Source organism: Pelodiscus sinensis, chromosome 10 (assembly GCF_049634645.1).
Source record: "Pelodiscus sinensis isolate JC-2024 chromosome 10, ASM4963464v1, whole genome shotgun sequence".
NCBI classification, from domain to species: domain Eukaryota; kingdom Metazoa; phylum Chordata; order Testudines; family Trionychidae; genus Pelodiscus; species Pelodiscus sinensis.
Window position 1 is genome coordinate 29,590,550 of NC_134720.1, and position 20,077 is coordinate 29,610,626.

Consider the following 20,077-nt stretch of genomic DNA (forward strand, 5'->3'; position numbering starts at 1 on the left):
CTATTATGCACAGACAGAAAATTCTTATTCCTCCCCTGACAAAAACAGTCCCACTCATTTCAATGCCTAAGGATGTCAGTAAAGTTGGCTATGCATTCCATCAACATTGAATCATTGAGGGTGTTAGCAAGAGAAGACTGTCATTCAAGAAAACATGTAACTCGGTCTTAAGTGCATTGTTAGCACTTAATCTTTATAAAAGCCACCTCTCTTAGTGTGAAAAAGAAAGAAACTCCTCATAGAGTGATCCAAGAACAATAAGAATCCACTGAATAGCTGTTAATGATATTCACATCTTTAATAGCTTGATGAAGTACCTGGCACAGATTTTAAAGCCTTTTCCTAAAAGCAACAGCATAGCAGTGTATGAAACTGTGACTCTATAGAGCAATAACAAGGCTGCATCCTGCTTACCCATCTTACCTGAGAACCATGTAAATCATTGTGTATATCCAGAAATGCCTTGAGTAAACATTCCCATGTTCTGTTCTGCCATAGCTTTACAAAAACCTGCCTCTTCATTAGAATAACCAGAGGCACACCTTGAAATGCCAGGAGCCGTGAAAGACTTGCTAAGTAGTCATGTTTCCTGAGTTTTGAAAGCAGTTGCTCTCAGATATCCTCAGCCACATCACTAATAATGGCATGAAACAGTTGTTATCTGAAAGAAGCAATGTTTACATGTTGGTAGGGGCTGCAACTACTAAAACCCTCTGTCTTGCTCACAGAAGGGTAAGATTTTCTCGAACAGCATTCAGCTCAAACTGCTGTGTGATTCATAGGGATAACCATTAAATGCTTGAGTGGTGATCATACTGATATTTGCCAGTTTGGATAATCAGGCCCTGCTGATTTTTTGAATATTCTCAGCTTTGCCTTTCTCGGACTGAAGTCTGGTTTCTAAATATTCTGCCAACTCTGAAGGTTTCTCAGCAACAGACACTTTCCATCACACCACCACACACTTGTTTCACATCAATCAGTACAGGAACTAAACGTTGTGTTTTTGCCTTCATATGTCTTCATTTTCTTCATTATTTTTTGCACCATCACTGGAACAGCTTGTCCTACAATGCTCAATCTTTTGAGCATTGAATCACTTTGGGTCGGAATAAGAACTGGTCTGAGCCCCAACAAAGAATGAATGAAGTATGCAACATGAGCCTTAGCAATTATACATCTGTTTTTCCAATTCAGTGATACACTTGGTCATGGTCTGTGTGTGTGACTACTTGCATTTTGTGTCATATACCTAATAATAAACAGTGTGTGTAATGGGGGCGTTCCTATTTTGTATAAAGTAAATTCATACACACACACATATGCTCACTGAAAGGGGGCATAGCAGCCTGCTGCACACTCACCTTTAGAAAGGTCTACAGTAAACCATCACTAGTATTTTCAATTGACAAATAAATTGATTATCATTACAAGGACACATCGTGACAATGGGTAACAGTGGCTTATAGTGGGTATCTACTTTTATTATTATATATTTTTTTCCAAAAAAGCCTTTTATATTACTTGACAACTGACACCAGTCTCCATGCCTCCTCTGAGTCTTTGACCCATAGTTTGGGAAACACTGATTAAGAATTTTGTTTTTTTAAAGGGAAGAATAGATAGATGGTGCTTGATCCTGCCCTGAGGGTAGGGGGCTGGACTCGATGACCTCTTGAGGTCCCTTCCAGTTCTAGTGTTCTATGATTCACAGAATAATGGAAATGTAGGGCTGGAAGGGATCTCAATAAGTCATCTAGTCCAGTTCTCTAAACAGAGCCAGAACTAAGTATTATCTAGACCAGGTATAGTCAAGTATTTTTTATCAAGGTCCAAATGTCTAGGTCTAGATTTAATCAAGGTCCAGAGATGCATTTTTCACTCCACAATAACAATAATGATATTAATAACAAAGTAAAAAGATGTCCGGGTTTGCTCAAAAGCATCTGGTAGAACAAATTTGGCCCCAATGTGCCTACTGACTGCCCCTGATCTAGACCATCCTGACAGGTTTGCCTAACCTGTTCTAAAAAACCTTAAATGGCAGAGATTCTACAATCTCGCTAGGCAATTTGTTCCAATGATTAACTATCCTGACAGGAAGTTTTCTTAATGTCCAACCTCCAAGGCTGCAGTTTAAACCCATTACTTCTTGTTCTGTCCTTAGTGCATAAAGAGAACAATTCATCACTATCTTCTTCATAACAGCCTTTTACATACTTAAAGACTATTATCTCCCTCCCCCAGTCTTCTCTTCTCCAGAAATAAACTAAAAAAGTTTTAGAAAACAAGACTTACAAGGAAAGATTTTTTTAAAAACAGGTTTTTTTAAAATCTTTCCTTGTAAGTCTTCTTTTCGAAAAAAAATTTGTTTCTTCCCTCTGGATCTTTTCCAGTTTGTCAACATCTTTCCCTAGGTTTTTTGCCCAGAACTGCACACAGTACTCCAGTTGAGACCTTATCACTGCTGAGTAGAGTGTAAGAATTATTTCACATCTTTTGCTTAAAATACTCCTGCTAATATATCCCAGAATAATGTTAATTTTTTTGCAACAATGTTGCACAGCTGATTTATATTTTTGTGAGTCATCGTAATCCCCAGATCCTTTTCTGCAGTACTCTTTCCTAGGCAATCATTTTCCATTTTGAATTTGCAATTGATTATTACTGCCTAAGGGAAGTGCTTTTCTGTTATCCTCATTGGATTTCATTCTATTTATTTTAGACTATTTCTCCAGCTTGTCAAGATCATTTCTGAATTCTAACCTTGTCCTCTAAAGTGCTTGCAACCCTTCCTAACTTGGTATTGTTCACAAACTTTATGAGTACCCTTTATGCCATCATTCAAATCATGCATGAAGATACTGAATACAGGTTGAACCTCTCTATTTCAGCACCTTCCAGACCTGACTGGTGCCTTACTAGAGAATTTGCTGGACCACAGGAGGTCAATCATGGCCCGGGGGCTCTGATGATGGCCCTAAGGTCTCAGCCACTGGCCTCTTGCCCAGGGTCCAGGCACTGACCCCTGTGGTGCAACCTTGGGTCCTGGCTGCGGTCCCTCTGCTGCCATCTGGAGTCCTGGAAACCAGCTCTGGGCCTCTGCTCTTGGCCCCAGCCCCAGGCTCCACAGCCACCCCCACCTGTGGTCCCAGCCTGGGGCTGTGAAGGGCACAGGAAACTGGCCCCACCCACACCAAGCAGACATCTGACTAAAGTAGTGTTGGACCATGGATGTTGCTGGACCAGAGAGTGCCTGACTAGAGAGGTTCAACCTGTAAAACCATACCCAGGACAGATTTCTATGGGATCACACTCAATAGGCTCTTTCAGTCTGTCTGTGAACCATAACTTCATTCTGAGTACAGTTTTCCAAGCAGTTGTGCACCCACCTAACAGTAGTTTTGTGTAGCCTATATTTCCCTAGTTTGTCTCTAAGAAAATCCTGTGAGACAGTATCAAAAACCCTATTAAAGTTGAGATGTATGACATCTACTACTTCCCCCTATTCACAGGACCTGTTACCCAGTCAAAGGAAATGACATGATTTGTTCCTGACATCCATGACTATTACTTATTGCCTTATTATCTTCTAAGTACTTACAAACTGATTATTTGATTATTTGCTCCATTATCTTTCCAGGCACCAAAGTTGAGCTGACTAGTCTCTAATTCCCTGCGATGTCCTTATTTATTTTTTTATATATAGATACTATATTTGCCCTTTTCCACTATTCTGGGATCTCTCCTGTCCTGCATGAGTTCTCAGAGGTAATTGCTAATGGCTCAGAGATCTCTTCAGCCTGTTGATTAAGTGTTCTAGGATGTATTTTGTCAGGCTCTGTTGACTTGAAAGCATCTAACTTCACAAAGGCATCTCTCTACTAGCACTTTTGTCAGTAAAAATGTTGTTCCATGCCATTATAAGGTCTGTAGTGTAGACATAAGCTAAGTAATTCTTAAATTGTATTTGCCCTCTTTTAGCCTCAGATCCTACCCATTTGCATTGACATTCATGATATTCATCATTCAATCCCTGGTAACTTTTTGGTGCAACTGAAACAAAAAAGTCATTAAACGCTTTGGCCATTGCTGTGTTTTCTAGTATTGTATTTCTCTTCTCATTGGTCTAAACCAGGGGTTGACAACCCACGGCTTGCAAGCCAAATATGGCTTACTGGGGAGCCAAATATGGTTCTTCTGGAGCCCCAACTCAGACTCTCCAGCTTCTCCCACAGCAGAGAGCCAGCACTGGTGCTACAACCTTACGGCCACCCGCAAGATTGGAACACCAGTGCTGGCTTCCTGTGGGGTGGGTGGAGGTGGAGGTGGGGGTGGGGGGAGAAAGTCCCAAGCCTTCCCAGTGGCTCCAACATGCGGGGAACAAGTGGTGCCAAAAATGGATTCATGCAGGCTGCCCTTTTTCTTCACCCACATGCAGGGAACAAGAGGAACCAAAAATGGCTCTGCGTGTTGCCATTTTCCTTTCCCCAGGCCACACTTCCTAGAGACTTCCCCTGCAAGTCTTTCATGGAAGCTTCCTTACAGGGAATGGGAGCAGCGGGAGGCTGTGTTATACAGGGCCTATGATGCAGCGTGACAACAAGTAAGTGCCCCCCCACCTCCTCATGCCCAAGCCCCCACACCCGCACCTCCTTACTCCCACTCCTGGCCAGACAGCCTGCCCCCAGCCTGCCCCTCCCCCCGGCCAGACACCCTGCGCCCAGCCCGGTCTTGCGCCCTCCTCCCTGGCCTGTCCCCAGCCCACTCTTGACCCCTGTCCCCTGGCTAGACACCCTGCCCCCTGGACACTTCTGCCTGTGACCCCTGGCCCGACAGCCTGCCCCCCACCTGTTCCTGTCCCCTTCCCTACTCCTGCCTCTTCTCCCAAGCCAGACACCCCACTCCCTGCCTGGTCCTGCTCCCTACTTCCCACCCAGACCTCTCACCCTCACTCCCTCCCACACTCCACCTCCTGCCCAGATCCTGCACCCCCATCCCTATCCCATTCATTGGCAGCCCTGACCTGCACACTTAACCCCTCTTTTTTGGCCCCACCCCAAAGCCTAGGGGGGGCCACAAAAACCATTAACCCTGGAACCCCAAAAGAGTAAATCTGGCCCGAGGCCTTGAACCTCAGCCCTCCCTGCCCTTCCCCCCATTACAGGGCTGGAGCACCAGGGGAGTGAGGTGTTTCAGTTGGCGGTGACAGTAAGAAATGGGGCATTTTGGAGGGTTTTTTTCTTCTTCCCTTGATTTTTCTGTGGGTCACTTCTGCCATAAATAAAGACAATGCTGAAACCTTTCGTGTTGAACATGATATTTTACTTTATTTAAAAATGAAGCCTGGGCTAGCTCATATGGCCACAGCATCACAACACTCCTGCACCCCCCCCCCCAACACATACACCAACCCTGAGCCCATGATACAGCTGAACCCACTGCCCTGCACCCCTCATACCACCACATCCCCAAACTCCTGCACCCCGCATCTTGAAACTCCTGCACTCCCACATCCCCAGCCCCTTGCCATAACACTCCTGCACCTAACACCCCAACCCTGAGCCCATCATACACCTGAACCCCCAGCCTTGAGTCCCTCACACCCCTACATCTCCACACTCATGCATCCCCAAATCCCCAGTCCCCAGCATAACACTCTTGCATCCCCCCACAACCCAACCCCCTGCCCTGATCCCATCATACACTTCAACCCCCTGCCCTGATCCCATCATACCTCCACATCCCCAGTCCACTGCCATAACACTCCTGTACCTCCACACATCCCAACCTTGTGCTAAGTCCACCAAACACCCAAATCCCCTACCCTGAGCTGCTCATGTACCCCAACCCAGACTCCTTAACCCCCACATTTCCAGCCCCCAGCCATAAGATTGACAGAAGACAGCCTGAATGCATGCATGAAGCTAGATTTGACCAGTTACAAAGTAAACTTCAAAGAAATGTGCAAAAAGATGTAGCAGGAGAAGTCCCATTAAATAAAGTCTGTGAGAACAAGGTTTCATTTATTCTATTATTAATCGTTATGTCACTTATCAATAATATTAAGTTGTACATTTTCAGTGATGCAAATGGGCATTCTTATATGGCTCTTTGTTGACCACTTGTTCTGAATTTTGTTGTACTTTGGCTCTTTGGTTTGAAAAGGCTGCCAATCCCTACGTCTAACCTGTCCTAGATCTTCAACTTACTTCTAATGTGTTGTAAATGTTTTCATGTAACCCTTTACATACCTAATTAGTTTAATCTCATTTTGTGCACTGAATTTCCAAATTTTGTCCCGACATGCTTGAGGGTTTTTTTTATATTCATCCTTCTTAGCCTGACAGCTGAAGGTGCTGCCTATTAACAAGGCCATTTTGATACAAATAGCTATCTACCTCATTAAACCAGAAACAAAATTATCAGCCACCTTTAATCAAACAATCTAATTTTTAGTATAGCTGAAACAAACAAAACTCCATTAGTGATAGTCTGCCAACTAAGAGTTAATGGCTCCCTCAGAAAAAGTATGTGGATACATTCTAAACTCAGTATGTAACCCAAGGCTTAAATGGAAATCCATATTCCAATGAGAGATGCTTCATGCATCTATATCCTACATGCCATATAGATGGTGTGATCTGTAGTACTTGTGACTATCTATTGACATGCAAGAGGTAATTAATTTTCATTGACTCTTATAGAGGTTTCCCAGAAAACTAGACCTAATTTTTGAAGGCCAAAAATAAAATAAAAGCTATCTGAAATTAGCTCCCATCACTAACTACATATGAAATAGTTTGATAAACTATGAATCACAACCACATATTCTTTTCTGGGTGCCAACATTATGCTTGGCACTGTACAACACAGAAAGGAAGGCACAATGCTGCACTGCATTGCAAACATCTTATGTACTTTACAAGCTCTCATGGACTGAGCCTCAACATAAATCTGGAAAGTAGGTAAGTATCGTCCACCATGTTCTCTTGAGGAAGAATCTTGAGGTATCCACAGAGTGTCCTGCCCAAGCTCATACAGGAAGCTATAACACGACTCTCAGACTTTCTTCTTAATCATAAGACCTCCTTAACTATAAAATGAGCTACAGTTATGACCTGATCAAAATTGCAAAACTAATGTTAACGTTAATTGTAGCATGATTAGGTTCTTAGGTGATATAACTATTAAACGCTATTCAGTGTTTTTTAAAGAACAAGCTTCTATGTATGCAATGGTGTTGTAGCTGTCCTGGTGCCAGGATATTAAATAGACAAAATGGGTGAGGTAATATCTTTTACTGGATCAAATTCTGTTGGTGAGAGAGACAACCTTTCATTCTACACAGAGCTCTTCTTCAAGTCTGGCAAAGGTCCTCCAAATGTCACAACTAAATGGAAGGAGGAACAGATTGTGTATCATAAATAAGTAGTACATATTCTAAGGGACGATTCAAAGTGTTAATGGGTCACTTTACCTTTAGCGGTTCCTTAGAATACATGCTAACTACTTATGCTAAACCATCTGTTCCACCTTGCATTTGGCTGTGATTCTATTTAGTATGTTTTCCAGACCTCAAGACGGCTTAGCAATATAAGATTTGCTGACATAAGAGGTAGTGTAAAAAGGGCCTAAGCTTCTTTTTAATAACAGATAGATTCTCCCCTCACATCTACGTGGTAATACATAACATGGTAATACACAACTACAGTATTTAACTCTCTGTAACATCACAGGCAGAGTCATGCAAGTAGAACTGCGTAATACTGAAGCTGAGTTCTAAGATACAGACCTGAGATGAGACTTTCCCCCTGAATGTTGAGGATCAAACCATTTTTATGTCTACTTTATTTCTTGACAACACATCAGTGCAAAAGGCACTCGTGCTTACTGCCAGGCTCAGAATATACTAGCAGCAAATCAAAAGTGGATAACTTCACTTTCAACTTACGTGGAGAGGGAATTTTTTCCCTTTAAAATATTGTTGCTTGCTGGCAAAGTCATCTTAGAACACATGCCTTAAAGGGTGAAAGCACAGAAGTGTTAACTCAATTCCCTAGGCAACATCCCAAGCTGAGTTGGTATTGTTACAATAATGAGTTCCACACCACTTGATCCACAAGCACCAGCTGATTCCTATTTTATAGACTTCTAAAATGGAAAGATGCTCTTACTTCAGCCAGTGCCACAAATCTTTAAATTAATCATGTATAGTCAGATCAGTCATAATATGATTTTGCTGTACAACCTAACCTTTTATCCAGAAGCTGCATCCTTAACAGACTATACAGAAGGTATAAATTTCTGTTCACTCTACTGGATTTACACCATGGGCTTTTGCTGGAAATTACAAGAGTGTGTATTCTGTGTTGCACAGAATATTTTTCTTTTGTATAGAGCCTGCAAGCTCAGACCAATGAGTAATCTTTAGTCATTTTAGTACTTCTGTTGACTTCAGTGGGTTTACTCTCATTAGTAAGTCTTGCAGGATTGGGCCCAACTTATTTAGGTACTGTTATAATGGACTTTTTTGAGATATCAATACCTTAATAGTAATCATATTTATATGTAACTGTTTCTGAAGCTTTGTGAAATAGGGGTCATGAACTAAAGACAAGTATACAGAGTGTATATAAAGAACAGCAGGCTTCTCTTGAACAAAGAAGAACGGAATAGCCCATCTGATACAATTGATACAGTCTTACATTTGTCTTGGTAACTTAATAATGATGTGTGATTCTTTGGACAGTCTTTTCATTTCTTTCACTTTTCAGAATTATGTGCCTGACCTACTAGCAACTTAATAATTACAACACATGCACAGTTGTGAGGGGGGGAGTGCTAAAAGTCTTAATTAGATGTTTGTAATAGCGATGTAAAGGACTAGTCGACTAGTTGCTTCCCTCCCTCCCTTCCTGCCTCTATCAGAAAGAGGCAGCAATATGGGGGAAGCAGAGAGGGTACTTCAAAGCAGCTGCACCACGTGCAGCCTTGGGCCTGACCCTGGGATCCACACAGCACTGCCGCTTTGAAACACCGCATGCAGCCCAGAGCCACCTGGGGTATCCCCAGGCTGCATGCAGTGTTTCAAAGCAGCAGTGCCGCATGAAGCCTGGGATTAGCTGGGGACTCTCCCACTGACCCCGGACTCCATGTGGCGCTGCCACTTTGAAACACCACGTGGAGCCTAACACCAGGCTCCCCACAGCATTTCAAAGCGGCGGCGCTGCATGGAGCCTGGGGTGAGCAAAGAAATCCCCAGCTGATCCCAGGCTCCACCAGGCGCTGCCTCTTTGAAAAGCCACAAGGAACCTGACACCGAGCTGCCCACAGCATTTCAAAGTGGCCGTGCTGCATGGAGCCCGAGGTCAGTGGGGGAGTTCCCAACTGACCTGGGCTTTCACCTTTGAAGTGCAAAGTACAAACTACATCAACTACTCGATTAGTCAATTACTCGCAATTTAACATCCCTAGTTTGTAAAGTTTGCTTTCAAAAGGGACGCAATCTTGCCAGGCACTGAGATTGCTCAACTCCTAGAGCTGAGTACTCAGCATCTTACAGATTAGCCCAAAAAGTGACATATATAAATGCTAAAACCACACTCCAGGTGAAATCTTCATCTCTCTGAAATCAATAGCAAAATTCCCACTGACATCAATGCCTCAGTTCCTTGAACAGAGCTGCAAACAGAATCCAGCTCTCTAGCCTCTCAGACCTTTTTCTTGTATACAAGATCTCTCTAACCATGAGATGAACTATAGAGTTAGGGCCTCCAATCATAAAGATAAAACTCCCGTTGACTTCAGTGGGACCAGTGTTGTTCAGTTCCTAACAAAACTGAGGGACTAATCCTGAGAAACGCTGAGCACCCACAGTTTCCCAGAAGCCATAACCTCTTGAATTTCACACCCTTCTTATTCAACAAGACAAAAATAAACTTTTGTATACAAGGGTCTAAAAGAACAATTTAATATACTTTCTCTTTGAACTGAAAAAATGAATATAATTGAATGTGATTCCTGAAACAAACTTTGGAGGAGACACACACTTCTTTATCACTTATATTTACACCAGCTATATCTTGAATATTGCCTATGTAGCACTGAATTAATACTGTAATTGACAACAAGGAGTAGTCCTCTGGTACCTTAGAAACTAATAAAAATATACATATAGTATCATGAGCTTTTGTGAGCAAAATCCTCTCCAGGCCCAATAGTTTCTTCCAAAATTATTTTTATGAACAAGAGATGAGCTCCTTATAATGAGATACATGTCATAAACATGGTACTTATAGAGGTCTTCACTGGAACTAAGATAAAATACATAGTTTCTTTATAGCCTCAGAATACTGATGTTTTGTAGAACTTTAAAGCATCTTGTCAACTGGAATAACATTCTAGCTAAAAAAGAGATCATATCCTGTATATAGGATTGGCAGAAGTCAATTTTTAAAAATAATTTCCATGGATAACACTGATGGTTATTTTAAGCATTCTCTCCTACTTTTAAGTTATTTAAGTTTTCACAGTTGTGCAAAATTATGGATTTGAGCTTTTTTGTTTGAATTTTTTTTTATCAATTTACATTCTCACTCCCATGGGAAATTATTGGGGGGAGAGGGTCAGATAATCATTATTTAAGAATAGTAGATGCTGAGACTCAATAAGTTAAAGTTGTTAAAATAAATATTGTTACTATCACATCAGAGTACACAAAGTAAATATCCTTAAGTCAACTCTAATAACTTCACAAGCAGCAGTTTTCTTACTTTAGGTAGCTGTACATTTTGATGATCATCTGTTCATTTTTGTCAGTTTGTGTGCATACAGTGAAATTGATATTTACTGACATTTACCAATAAAATTAATTCTTCCAAGCCTAATGATACATATTGATTTTAAAGACTTTTGCTATAAACGTTTAAGAAGCTGATTGATAAACAAATCAGAAATTCTTTCAATATTGCAAGTTTAAATTAAAATCCTGGACTAAATTACTCAACCCTATTGTTCTTTCAAAACCAATTTTGCCTGGCTATAAATCTAGACTGCACCAAACCCTTCTGCCTTTGTTTTGGCCTCATCCCCCTAGGATTTTCCTATCTAATTATCTGGCTCCCTGCTAACATTGCTCTTTGCAATTTACCTCCAGGAACCAATAAGAACACATGTCATTGGGAATTAGGGAATTGCTGCAGGATATAAACCAGCAAACAGGATCATAAACTATCTGAATGCCAAAACTTTTTTTAGCCATTAGATGTAGGCACAACACACCATATTTTATTCCATGTACTATTAGTATATGATAAGAGAAGTGGTTTTACAAAGCAGATACAAATTATTTAAATAACCCTTTGTTGTTCTTGAGACCAAGTGCTTAATAATTTATATAATATAGCAACATGCTACTCTTTATTCCATACAATCAAAAAGTAAGGCCGTAGGCATATAATTCCTTTAACAGAGCAAGATGATCAATTCCAACTATTGCGAAAGCATTCACTAACTCCAGCTAAGAATTTGTGATTCTTGTTTGTTACAATAACTGCTACAAAAAACTCATCTGCTTTCTCATCTGATGCTACTGTACAGCAGCTAAATGACTACATGGGTTACTGAGGGGAGCAGATAGGAGGAAAGCAATGCTGAGACACCCAAAATGTAAGCCTGTCTTCACATAATTCAGAATACTGTATACATATGTACCAAATGTAACACTCTAGTAAACAAACTGTTAGCATGCACTGGCAATATTTAGAATAAGGAAATATGCTTTCCAAACAAAGTGCCAGTCTGTATTGCCTATCTCAACTGGTATGGCTCTAGCGAGTCAGTTAACCAGCAAGACGTACATGGGCATGGTAAATGAGACGGGAGACCCATAAAACAAGCAACTAACCTTTTTTTCAAAGGCTTAATTTTTTTTGCTATTTCATATACATATCAGAACTCATCTGCTTAATACAAACGTGTTACAAAGAAGAAAATATTAAATGTGCCCATTGCTCTAAAATAGTCACACGACTGCCTTTTGCAAGGAATACTATAGGTGACTGGAGGCGAATCAAATCCCTCACTATTTCCACAACTACTTTTTGTTCTTGTGTGGTGAGTCTAGAGAAAAGAGATGAATGAAAAAGGTGTACCAGATTCAAGAGGGCTCCTCACTCCACTGTTCGGGCTTTCCAGCTCCCAGCCGAAGGAAGGCCCATCCGTGGCTGTTCAAAAAATAGTGGAGAAGCTTGTATGTGGCTGCTGTCTATCTAGTAACTGGATAGCACTCGTTTCTTCTGCCTGTGCCACTTTTATTGCAACAAAGAGCTCTGCCCTCCCCGCCTCCCTTTGCCTCCTGTCTCCCTTCCAAGAAGTGCAAAGGATTCGCGCCAGTGAAACGCAACATTTGAGACGACCAGTTTCAGAGAGGGAGCCGCGTTAGCCTGTAACTTTAAAAACAAGGGGCAGTGCTGGGGCACCTGAGAGCCTATCGACTTTGTTAGTCTCTGGTGCCCCAGGATTGCTCTGATGGGAGACCTGTGAGCGCCGCATTCCCATGGCATTCCCGGGGGCTTACCAGTGCAGGCGTCCCAGGAGGGGCTGGAGCAGACCTCTGGGGCTGAGAAACCTGGCGACTCCAAGGAAAACCTGCCTCCCCTGGGCTGCCCCGCAGCCCCTAGAGCCGGCACCTCTGAGCGCCCCCCTCGCTAGGGCCCTTCCCCGGCCGCTGCCGCCACAACCTGCTTCCCCATTCAAACTCGCAGAAGCGCCCCCCAGCAGCGCGGCGACAGCAGGAGAAACCCGGAGCGGGAGCCGGCCGGAGCGGAGCGTCCCGAGCCCACGCGGCCAGGCCCTGCCCCCGGGGAATGGGCTGTGACAGCGGCGGGGCCCGATCCTGCTCCCGCGGTGGCAGCGGGAGGATGAAGCCCCCCGGCCGCTGGGGGTGTGTGGCTGGCCCCGCAGAGCTGCCCGGGGGGGGGGTGGGCGCTGGTGATTGTCCATTGTATCAGGAGAGTCGCCCACACTTCGGGGGAGGGCGGTGTCTCTGGGCCAGTGTCTTCAGGCTTCCCCGCGCAAAGCTCCAGCTGGCGCCCATCTGAGTTCCCCTTCATGACGGGGAGAGGAGGGCTGGGTCCTGCGGGTGAGGATCCCGCCCCACCCTGAGACAGCACGAGTAACTCAAGGGCAAGTGGGAGATTTAAATTCATTACCAACCTGCAGGCCCATCTGCACCCCCTTGGTATCTGAGCCCCCTGCATGGCGGTGGGAAGGGGTTGTGCCCACAGGAGTAGCCATTGCTCTCTGTTTCGCTCCCAACCTCCTCTGTCATGGCTTACACAGAGGTGTGCAGAGGGGTATGTTAGGTCCTTTGCACTCCAGCTCCTCAGGCATCTTCCTTAAGTGCCCCTACAGCAGACCCCTGGTTATGTTGCATTGGAGGCCTTCCACCATGAGCCCTCTACACCCAGCTAAATGGCAGTTTCTGTGAAAAAAGGGAAGCAAACTACCGCATCTCATTTGTGTGTCCACCCTGAAAGTTTAAAATGCACGACTTCGGTTTCTCTTGTCTAGCAGGAGATGAATTTATCTGGGGGTTTCTGAAGCTACAGTGATCCAGCACCAGGTATTCCAGCCTTTCTTGACTCCCTTCTATTCAGCATGCTCCTTTTGTTTGCTAGTTCAAAGTCTGCTGGGAGTCTAAGCAGCTTTTCATTCACCTTCTATTTCAAATTTTCCTCCAATAAGAAGGCTCCAGGGAAGTAGGGTCACACTGTGTAAGTCATTTTTGTATTTCACTTTATATAAATAAGCAGTTACAATGTTAGTGTCCATCCAAGACGCAGGAAAACTTTTGCTTTTGTATAGATCTAAAAAAGTAGAGATGGGAAAGCCCTACCAGAGGATCTCCCCCATCCTCTGCAGGGGATAATTATATAATTCCCTTGACATAGAATGAATCAAATAGTAGATTAATAGCACACTCCGTCACTGTCAAAAAGCCAAGAAGTTTTAATTTTTCTCCTGCTCTGAAACTGAAGGGCATGCTAGAGTTTTCCTTGGCTTCATCGGTTGTGAGGACATTATTGTCAGTCCACTTTGTTAGACCAGGAGACAGATCTGCGGAGGGGGACTGCAGAGGGAGTAATGTGACCCCTTGGAGCAGCATCTTAAGTTTCACCTTTTCATCTCTCTGTGGCAGCTGATTGGCTGATGCCATAGAAACAATCCATTGTTGTCATTCAATTCAGCACAGGCTATTGCAATTGCACAGCAAAGCATCATGGGCCAAACGGAAGAAACTTCATCCTAAAAGTAATTGCATGTGAAATGTGAGTTAGGCACCTTAAAAGGGGGCAGAGGACAGAGAGCTTGACATCTGAATATATTGTATTCAATCCCTCTGTATTATACCTTGTAGCTGGTGTTTTTTTTTTTTTTTTTAAACAAAGAGCCTTCACAGTATAAAAATCTTTAAGCATAAAAAGTGAAAAGCTAGTGTCTAAGAGTACTACTACACTTGGAATTAACAAAACTTTTGTCGTTCACAGGTGCTTAAACACCTCCCCCCCCAAGACAGAAGTTGAGTGTGAATGCTGCTTTGTCTGTAGGACCACAGCACTCTCCTGCCAACAAAGGAAAAGCCACTCATGAGGGCTAGTATTTTTTGGCAAAAATGCCCACAAAATGCGTGCAGACTTTGTCGCTAAAAGCTGTGTAGTGGAACATACAATAAAATTTCTCTCCCTGAATCACAATAAACAGACTCTGTAGATTTGGGAATTCAAGAGTTTTACCCCACCAAAGAATTTCCTCATTTCATTAGTTCAAATGCATTCATTCTATTTTGACATTCATCACAGAATCAAAAAGTGCTTTTCAGGAGGTTACTGATCTTGATATTCATGATATTGAACATGTTCTTGAGCTGCTCATTCATACCTTTAGGGATCACTTCACTGGGATAATCTCTGTTCTAGTCTGCCACAATCATTCCAGGTTGTGGCACAATTCTTAATACTTCACTATGTTCCCTCCTTGTTTCTTTTTTATTTTTCTGACTGTTGGTATGGCTATATCAATTAACATGATTTAATTTCCTTTTCTACAGTAAGTTGGGCATGTTTGCCTGCACCATTTAGTCTGTCATAATTACCAGAGCCCATAAAAATCTTAGACTCTTCAGATGTTCCAATTCAAACAATTAGCAACCTCATTGTCTGTTCATAAATTCTCCCCCAGCGAGGCTTCTGAAGGTGCCCAATACAAGTTCCATCTCTTCCTTTTTGGAACACATTCTGCTGCTGGGGGAGCAGTTCTGTCAATCCATTTTGTTTTGAATTATTTAAGCTTTAAGGCAGAGGTGGGTAACCTCTGTCCTGTTATTTCGTTTCACTGGGCCAGAGCTGTTCCTAGGCATATGTGGCTGCATATGCCTAGGGCCACTACCAGGACCAGACATCAAGAAGGTAAGGCGGGCTTGGCTCCAGCAGCACCATCCCTTGACCCACCGTGGACTGCATCCAGCTGCCAGTCACCTGTGTTTCCCCAAAGCCCGTCTCCCATTGGTTGCACAGCCATCCCCTGCTCCACCTTCTGGCCTACAGCTCTGCCTGTGTTGCTCCCTGCCTGGCATCTCCTGCCTGCTCCTCTGCCAGGCTACGGCTACACTGCTGTTTTTTTGTGGAAGAGGATGTGCAAATTGCACTCGCATTTGCATATCTTCTTCCGATTCTTTTTGCAGAAGAGGTTCTTCCGATAAAAAGCCCCATGTAGACAGGGCCATTTGTCGGAAAAAAAACCTCTTTCTCAAGACCCTCTGAACCTTGGTTTTTGAAGAATAAGGGGTCTTCTGACAAATGGCCCTGTCTACACGGGGCTTTTTATCGGAAAAAACGCTTCTGCGAAAAGAATCAGAAGATATGCAAATGCAAGCGCGCTTTGCATATCCGTCTCCATGCCCTGCTTCTACCCCCACAGCACAGCAGCGACACCCCCAGTGTAAGGTGTGGGTGCAGATGCTCAGACTGCATAGCACACCAGAAATCCTAAGGACAGCCCTGCATCTGGTCTCTGGCCAGAGGCTCTGAGCCCTGATGCACTCCATCCTGCACAGCTGGAGCTCTGAGCACCAGACTGATGGCATGTCCAGGCAGCCCCCAGGCAGAGTGGCAATCAGGGAAGCTCTACGTGCGGCCGGTGTTGTCTTTGCAGCTCCCATGGGCTGGGAACTGTAGCCAATGGGAGCTGCAGGGATGGTGCCTGAAGGCATGGGTTGGGCAGTGCCTGGCCATGCCTCTGCCGCACATGCTGGACACTTCTGAGAACAGCTTGGAGCCAGGGCAGGCAGGGAACTGGCCTTAGACTTGCTGTGCCGCCAACCAAGAGCCACTTGAGGTAAGTGCCGCACTCCAAACTTTGCCTCACTCTGAGCCCCCTTCTGCACCCAATTTCCCTCCCAGAGCCTGCACCCTGAACCTCCTGCCACACCCCAACCCCTTGTCCTTTCCCTGACCCCACTCCAGAGCCCACGCAAGTCTGCTTCTGCACTCCAAACCTCTGGGCCCCAGCCTGGAGCCCCACCTTTATGCCAAATCCTTCATCCCCAGCTTCACCCGAGCCCACTCTCTCAGCCAGAACCTGCATCCCCTTCCACACCTTAACTCCCTGCTGCAGTCTGGAGCTGCCTCCCTCACCCTGAACCCTTCATGCCTTGCTCCACTCCAGAGCCTAGGAGAAATCCTGAGCCTGCATGCCACCCCCCCGTAGGGCAACCCAAGAGCACTAGCTCACCCCACTGCAGGGAGAAGCCCAGAGATGAAAGTAAATAGGTGCACCCTGGTGCACAGCTCCAGCAAGAGCTGGCTGAGCTGCGGCAAAAGCCGTCAGGGAGCTATTTAAAGAGCAGCTGCCAGGGACCCGGGTTGCAATCGGATAGTACCTGTAAGATATTTTAAGTTACTTTTACCACTGGAGAAGTCCCAAGCCTCTGTGGTTCCCCTTCTGCCCCTCCTCCCCCTCCCATGGGGCTGTGTGTAACCCCTGACTGATTTTTTCTGTGGGTCAATGGCCCCAGTAGAAAAAAGATTCCCTACTCCTGCTTTAAGGACTGTTCGGGTATGTCTACACTACAAAGTTAATTCAAACTAACAGACATTAGTTCGAATTAACTTTGATGGGCGCTACACACGCAAACCGCTAGTCCAAACTTAATTGGAACTAGCGGAGTGCTTAATTTGAACTAGGTAAACCTCATTCCACGAGGATTAAGCCTAGTTCGAATTAAGTAGTTCGAATTAAGGGCTGTGTAGCCACTTAATTCGAACTAGTGGGAGGCCAGCTCTCCCCAGCTTTCCCTGGTGGCCACTCTGGGCACCACCAGGGAAACTCTTCTGCCCCCCTCCCGGCCCAGGAGCCCTTAAAGGGGCAGGGGCTGGCTACAGTGCCCGTGCCAGGTGCAAGCCTGCCAGCACCCAGCCAGCAGACCCTACCCCTGGCATGGCTCGAGCCAGCCACCCGCTGCCACCCAGCCCTCCCCCTCTTCCCGGGACCAGGCTGGCGGCTCCCGGGAGCCTGCCCAGCTCTGCAAGAGGCAGGCGCCCGCCTGGTCTAGTGCAGACATCGTGGACCTCATCCACGACCTCCGCACTAGGCACACGAAAGTGGCCGTCTAGGGCAGGAGAGCTGCCAGCCTGGCCACCCAGGAGCAGGTCTGCATGAAAATCAGGGTGGTCCAGTGAGACCCCCGACCCTGAGCTCTGAGCTTAGAATGGCCGTACTGGGTCAGACCAAAGGTCCATCTAGCCCAGTAGCCTGTCTGCCGACAGCGGCCAACACTAGGGACCCTGGAGCGGATGGACCGAAGACAATGACCAAGCCATTTGTCTCGTGCCATCCATCTCCAGCCTTCCACAAACAGAAGCCAGAGACACCATTCCTATCCCCTGGCTAATACCACTCCATGGACCCAACCTCCCTGAATTTATCTCACTTCTCTTTAAACTCTGTTCTAGTTCTAGCCTTCACAGCCTCCTGCAGCAAGGAGTTCCACAGGTTGACTATTTACTTTGTGAAGAACAACTTTCTGTTCTTAGTTTGAAGCCTGCTACCCATTCATTTCATTTGGGGTCCTCTAGTCCTTCTATTATGGGAACTAATGAAGAACTTTTCTTTATGCACCCTCTCCACACCACTCATGCTTTTATAGACCTCTATCATATCCCCCCTCAGTCTCCTCTTTTCTAAGCTGAGAAGTCCCAGTCTCTTTAGCCTCTCTTCATATGGGACCTGTTCCAAACCCCTGATCATTTTAGTTGCCCTCCCCTCTCCCACCCTCTCTTTTCCCCTCTCCCACCTCCTTTTCCCAGACTCCCCGAGTTTTGTTCAATAAAGAGAGTTTCTATTTTTGAACACATGTGTCCTTTATTTTGTACATCAGGAAGGGGGGCTAGGGAGGGGTAAGTGGAAGGAGGTGAGGGAGGAATGGGGCACAAGCCCCCGATGGGGAGGACTGGGATGGCTCTGTGGGCTCCTCGGGGTGGAAGCTCTCCTGAAGCCCTTCGATTGACCCCCCTACCTCCGGATGGCAGCCTGTGGCAAGTGCAGCCGGGCTGATGGCCGAGTGCTGTGATGTGCCAAGTGTGGTCATTCAAGGCACTCAAAGCCAGGACTGCTCTGCTGTCCCTCATCGAGTTAGACAAGTGAGCGGGGAACCCCTGAGAACTGTCTATCTGGGGTGGGGGTCGGGTCCCTTTAAGCACAGCCCTCAGCTAGCCTGAAACAGCAGCTCCACACTCTAAGTCCTAACCTGATGCCCTGCCGGCACTGCTTCCGGCCATCCTTAACCCCAGTTCAAGGTCCACTCAATGTGGACATGCTAGTTCGAATTAGCAAAAAGCTAATTCGAACTAGTTTTTAGGTCTAGATGCACTAGTTCGAATTAGCTTAGTTCAAATTAACTAATTCGAATTAAGTTAGTTCGAATTAGTGCTGTAGTGTAGACATACCCTTCTTGTGTTCTGCTTCTCTTCTGAGATATTTTTGTAACAACCATGAATTCGTTAATCTTCTATCACTAATGGATTCCGTCTCTCTTCACCACTGTCTATGCATATAGTTCTGTGTAAATCTTTTAAGTCTTTCTTTGGCAATTTGCTTTCTCTTTTCTTTTTATGCTTTCTAGGGCTAAGATGTGCACTCAGTCACCTGCACTTTTTATCATATCCAGATCATCTTTTACTATGGCAGACTCCTCATATATCTTGATGCTATATTTTCCCATGTCAATTGCTTCCTCCACAAATAGCAGACTTTTTCCTTCTTCATATCATTGAATGTACATATTATCTATCTTCTGATATAGCTATTTGATTTTTTATGCATCACCATGTACTTTCTTGTTTGGATAGCAATTTTTTTTTCTTTTCCTCAATTCCACTTGAGCACTCTTCCAGTGTATCATACTAGTAGTATCACCCATGTATTAAAGAGGTGCATCAAATTCTTCGGGTTGAGTTTTGTCCTTAGCAGCTCTTATTTCCTCATTACTGTTTAGATTTATATTGTAGCTCCAACAATTTCCTGAATCTAAGGTATTTGTAAGAGCCAGGCTGAAAGAAATCTTAGTATCTTTGTTAACTTATATGCCATGTGATTGTGCCAGTTTACCCCTCTTTACACACACTAATACATATTTAGCCTAGCCAAGCCTTATATCTTGACCAAACTTTTCAACACATCAGCAGTTTTAATGGCTTCTTTTGTGACACTTCATATAATTTAAGATCCTTCATAGCTAACAAATGGTTAACTAGTTGTTACTCTTTGCTGATAAGATAAACACAGTTTATCTCAGGGCTCATCCATACTTGTGGCAACATCAGCAACCATGAGCTGAAGTGGTAATAAGGAATCCCCTTGAAATATTTCTCTCTTAATTTGAACCTCATCAATGAGAACTAGAGTTAAGGGTTCCAGTTAACCACTGATGGTTGCAGAAAAGAAATGATCTTTGTTGACACTGGCCATCCGTCCTGAAAAATTCAGGACAGGCCCAATTTTTAATCTCCTGTCCTGG

The 20,077-nt window shown here is 44.5% G+C and overlaps 1 protein-coding gene and 1 long non-coding RNA gene across 4 annotated transcripts in view; one reads left to right on the forward strand and one right to left on the reverse strand.

Annotated features, from left to right (window-relative positions):
* The window catches only part of PLCH1 (phospholipase C eta 1), a 186,968-nt gene extending 172,646 nt beyond the window's left edge, over positions 1-14,322 (reverse strand). Inside the window, exons 1-2 of one of the 3 annotated variants that reach the window (XM_075937751.1) lie at positions 12,581-14,322; positions 12,156-12,227 (exon numbers count right to left, since the gene is read on the reverse strand). The gene's annotated coding sequence lies outside the window, so the exon portion shown is untranslated. The remainder of the gene's footprint in view (positions 1-12,155; positions 12,228-12,580) is intronic. The other 2 variants (XM_075937746.1, XM_075937747.1) reach the window with 2 other exon arrangements.
* Positions 12,809-14,717, forward strand: LOC142830779 (uncharacterized). The gene is made up of 3 exons (XR_012906252.1): positions 12,809-12,946; positions 13,579-13,627; positions 14,553-14,717. It is a non-coding gene; the product is annotated as an uncharacterized LOC142830779 (long non-coding RNA).
* Positions 14,718-20,077: the final 5,360 nt, after the last annotated feature.